The sequence below is a fragment of the Schistocerca piceifrons genome, unplaced genomic scaffold (assembly GCF_021461385.2).
Source record: "Schistocerca piceifrons isolate TAMUIC-IGC-003096 unplaced genomic scaffold, iqSchPice1.1 HiC_scaffold_1544, whole genome shotgun sequence".
NCBI classification, from domain to species: Eukaryota; Metazoa; Arthropoda; class Insecta; order Orthoptera; family Acrididae; genus Schistocerca; species Schistocerca piceifrons.
Window position 1 is genome coordinate 11,158,807 of NW_025727396.1, and position 5,297 is coordinate 11,164,103.

Consider the following 5,297-nt stretch of genomic DNA (forward strand, 5'->3'; position numbering starts at 1 on the left):
GAATGGTTCAAAACATAGACAGTAAGATGGGTCAGTCTTCTTGTACTAAAGTCGGCATTGTGCCTTTTGTATTTAATTCCGATGCAATTTCTGTATATCATCGTCAATAAGAAGGTCCAAGGGATACAGTAAACCTAGAGTGAAGCATCGGAATCTATAACTAGTGTCACAGGAATGGTTGAAAACATAGACAGACGAAGAGTCAGTCTTCTTGTACTTAGGTCGGCATTGTCCCTTTTGTATTTAATTCCGATGCAATTTCTGTGTTTCATCGTCAATAAGAAGGTCTAAGGGATACAGTAAACCTAGAGTGAAGCATCGGAATCTATTGCTAGTGTCACAGGAATGGTTCAAATCATAGACAGCAAGAGGAGTCAGTCTTCCTGTACTTAATTCGGCATTGTGCCTTTTGGGATTACTTCCGTCGCAATATCTGTGTTTCATCGTCAATAAGAACGTCAGAGGGATACAGCAAATCTGAAGTGAAGCATCGGAAATTATAACTAGTCTCACAGGAAAGGTTCAAAACATAGTCAGTAAGAAGAGTCAATCTTCTTGTACTAAAGTCGGCATTGTGCCTTTTGTATTTGATTCCGATGCAATTTCGGTGTTTCATCGTCAATAAGAAGTTCCAAGGGATACAGTAAACCTGGAGTGAAGCATCGGAATCTATGACAAGTGTCACAGGGATAATTCAAAATATAGACAGTAAGAAGAGTCAGTATTCTTGTACTTTTGTCGGCATTGTGCATTTTGTATTTAATTCCGATGCAAATTCTGTGTTTCATCGTCAATAAGAAGGACCAAGGGATACAGTAAACCTGAAGTGAGGCACCGGACTCTGTAACTAGTGTCACAGGAATGGTTCAAAAGCTAGTCAGTAAGAACAGTCAGTCTTCTTGTACTAAAGTCGGCATCGTGCTTTTTGTAATTAATTCCGATGCAATTTCTGTGTTTCATCGTCAATAAGAAGGTCAGAGGGATACAGTAAACCTGTAGTGAAGCATCGGAATCTATAACTACTGTCACAGGAATGGTTCAAGACATAGACAGTAGGAAGAGTCAGTCTTCTTGTACTGAAGTCGGCATTGCGCCTTTTGTATTTAATTCCGATGCAATTTCTGTGTTTCATCGTCAATAAGAAGGTCCAAGGGATACAGTAAACCTGAAGTGAAGCATGGGAATCTATAACTTGTGTTACAGGAATGGTTCAAAACATAGTCAGTAGGAAGAGTCAGTCTTCTTGTACTTAAGTCGGCATTGTGCCTATTTTATTTAATTCCGATGCAATTTCTGTGTTTCGTCGTTAATAAGAAGGTCCAAGCGATACAGTAAACCTAGAGTGAAGCATCGGAATCTATTACTAGTGTCACAGGAATGGTTCAAATCATAGACAGTAAGAAGAGTCTGTCTTCTTGTACTTAAAACGGAATTGTGCCTTTTGTATTTACTTCCGATGCAATATCCGTGTTTCATCGTCAATAAGAACGTCAGAGGTATACAGTAAATCTGAAGTGAAGCATCGGAATCTGTACCTAGTGTCACAGGAAAAGTTCAAAACTTAGTCAGTAAGAAGAGTCAGTCTTCTTGTACTAAAGTCGGCATTGTGCCTTTTTTATTTAATTCCGATGCAATTTCTGTGTTTCATCGTCAATAAGAAGGTCTAAGGGATACAGTAAACCTGGAGTGAAGCATCGGAATCTGTAACTAGTGGCACAGGAATGGTTCAAAACATAGACAGTAAGATGAGTCAGTCTTCTTCTACTTAAGTCGGCATTGTGCATTTTTTATTTAATTCCGATGCAATTTCTGGGTTTCATCGTCAATAAGAAGGTCTAAGGGATACAGTAAACCTAGAGTGAAGCATCGGAATCTATTGCTAGTGTCACAGGAATTGTTCAAATCATAGACAGCAAGAAGAGTCAGTCTTCTTGTACTGAAGTCGGCCTTGTGCCTTTTGTATTTAATTCCTATGCAATTTCTGTGTTTCATCGTCAATAAGAAGGTCCAAGGGATACATTAAACCTGGAGTGAAGCAACGGAATCTATAACAAGTGTCACAGGGATGGTTCAAAACATAGACAGTAAGAAGAGTCAGTATTCTTGTACTTAAGTCGGCATTGTGCCATTTGTATTTAATTCCGATGCAAATTCTGTGTTTCATCTTCAATAAGAAAGTCCAAGGGATACAGTAAACCTGAAGTGAAGCATCACAGTCTATAACTATTGTCACAGGAATGGTTCAAAGCATAGTCAGTAAGAAGAGTCAGTCTTCTTGTACTTATGTCGGCATTGTGCCTTTTGTATTTAATTCCGATGCAATTTCTGTCTTTCATCGTCAATAAGAAGGTCCTAGGGATAGAGTAAACCTGAAGTTAAGCACCGAAATTTATAACTAGTGTCACATGAATGGTTCAAAACATCGTCAGTAAGAAGAGTCAGTCATCTTGTACTTAAGTCGGCATTGTGCCTTTTGTATTTAATTCCGATGCAATTTCTGCGTTTCATCGTCAATAAGAAGGTCCAAGGGATACAGTAAACCTGGAGTAAAGAATCGGAATCTATAACTAGTGTCACATGAATGGTTCAAAACATAGACAGTAAGAAGAGTAAGTCTTCTTGTACTTAATTCGGCATTGTGCCTTTTGTATTTAATTCCGACGCAATATCTGTGTTTCATCGTCAATAAGAAGGTCAGAGGGATACAGTAAACCACAAGTGACGCATCGGAATCTATAACTAGTGTCACAGGAATGGTTCAAAACATAGTCAGTAAGAAGAGTCAGTCATCTTGTACTTAAGTCGGCATTGTGCCATTTGTATTTAATTACGATGCAATTTCTGTGTTTCATCGTCAATAAGAAGGTCAAAGGGATACAGTAAGACTGGAGTGAAGCATCGGAATCTATAACTAGTGTCTCAGCGATGGTTAAAACATAGACTGTAAGAAGAGTCAGTCTTCTTGTACTTAAGTCGGCATTGTGCCTTTTGTATTTAATTCGGATGCAATTTCTGTGTTTCATCGTCAATAAGAAGGTCCAAGGGATACAGTAAACTGGGAGTGAAGCATCGGAATCTACAACTAGTGTCACAGGAATGAATCAAAACATAGTCGGTAAGAAGAATCAGTCTTCTTGTACTTAAGTCGTCATTGTGCCTTTTGTATTTAATTCCGATGCAATTTCTGTGATTCATCGTTAACAAGAAGGTCCAACGGATACATTAAACCTGAAGTGAAGCATCGGAATCTATAACTAGTGTCACAGGAATGGTTCAAAACATAGACAGTAGGAAGAGTCAGTCTTCTTGTACTTAAGTCGGCATTGAGCCTTTTCTATTTAATTCCGATGCAATTTCTGTGTTTCCTCGTCAATAAGAAGGTCCAACGGATACAGTAAACCTAGAGTGAAGCAACGGAATCTATAACTAGTGTCACAGGAACGGTTCAAAACACAGACAGTTGGAAGAATCAGTCTTCTTGTACTTAAGTCGGCATTGTGCCATTTGTATTTAATTCCAATGCAATTTCTGTGTTTCATCATCAATAAGAAGGTCCAAGGGATACAGTAAACCGGGATTCAAGCATCGGAATCTATAAATAGCGTCACAGGAATGGTTCAAACATAGACAGTAGGATGATTCAGTCTTCTTGTACTTAAGTCGGCATTGTGCCTTTTGTATTTAATTTCGAAGCAATTTCTGTGTTACATCGTCAATAAAAAGGTCAGAGGGATACAGTAAATCTGAAGTGAAGCATTGGAATCTATAACTAGTGTCACAGGAATGGTTCAAAACATAGGCAGTAGGAAGAGGCAGTCTTCTTGTACTTAAGTCTGCATTGTGCCTTTCCTATTTAAATCCGATGCAATTTCTGTGTTTCATCGTCAATAAGAATGTCCAAGGTATACAGTAAACCGGGAGTGAAGCATCGGAATCTATAACTAGTGTCACAGGAATGTTTCAAACATAGACAGTAGGAAGATTCAGTCTTCTTGTACTTAAGTCGGCATTGTGCCTTTTGTATTTAATTCCGATGCAATTTCTGTATTTCATCGTCAATAAGTAGGTCCAAGAGATCCGGTAAACTTGAAGTGAAGGACTGGAATATATAACTAGTGTCACAGGAATGGTTCAAAACATAGTCAGTAAGAAGAGTCAGTCTTCTTGTACTTAATTCGGCACTGTGCCCTTTGGATTTAATTCCGATGCAATTTCTGTGTTTCATCGTTTATAAGAAGGTCAGAGGGATACAGTAAACCTGAAGTGAAGCATCGGAATCTATAACTAGTGTCACAGGAATGTTAAAAACGTAGACAGTAGGAAGAGTCAGTCTTCTTGTACTTAAGTCGACATTGTGCCTTCTCTATTTAATTCCGACGCAATTGCTGTGTTACATCGTCAATAAGAAGGTCCATGGGATACAGTAAACCTGTAGTGAAGCATCGGAATCTGTAACTAGTGTCACAGGAATGGTTCAAAAAAAAAACAGTAAGATGAGTTAGTCTTCTTGTACTTAAGTCGGCATTGTGCCTTCTCTATTTAATTCCGATGCAATTGCTGTGTTTCATCGTCAATAAGAAGGTCGAAGGGATACAGTAAACCTGCAGTGAAGCATCGGAATCTGTAACTAGTGTCACAGGAATGGTTCAAAACATAGATAGTAAGATGAGTCAGTCTTCTTGTACTTAAGTCGGCATTGTGAATTTTTTATTTAATTCCGATGCAATTTCTGTGTTTCATCGTAAATAAGAAGGTCCAAGGGATACAGTAAACCTGGAGTGAAGCATCGGAATATATAACTAGTGTCACAGGCATGGTTCAAAGCATCGACAGTAAGAAGAGTCAGTCTTCTTGTACTTAATTCGGCATTGTGCCTTTAGTATTTAATTCCAATGCAATTTCTGTGTTTGATCGTCAATAGGAAGGGCAGAGGGATACAGTAAATCTGAAGTGAAGCATCGGAATCTATAACTAGTGTTACAAGAATGGTTCAAAACATAGTCAGTAAGAAGAGTCAGTCTTCTTGTACTTAAGTCGGCAATGTGCCTTTTGTATTTAATTCCGATGCAATTTCTGTGTTTCATCGTCAATAAGTAGGTCCAAGGGATCCAGTAAACGTGAAGTGAAGCACCGGAATATATAACTAGTGTCACAGGAATGGTTCAAAACATAGTCAGTAAGAAGAGTCAGTCTTCTTGAACTAAAGTCGCCATTGTGCCATTTGTATTAAATTCCGAAGCAATTTCTGTGTTTCATCGTAAATAAGACGGTCCAAAGGATACAGTAATCCTGGAGTG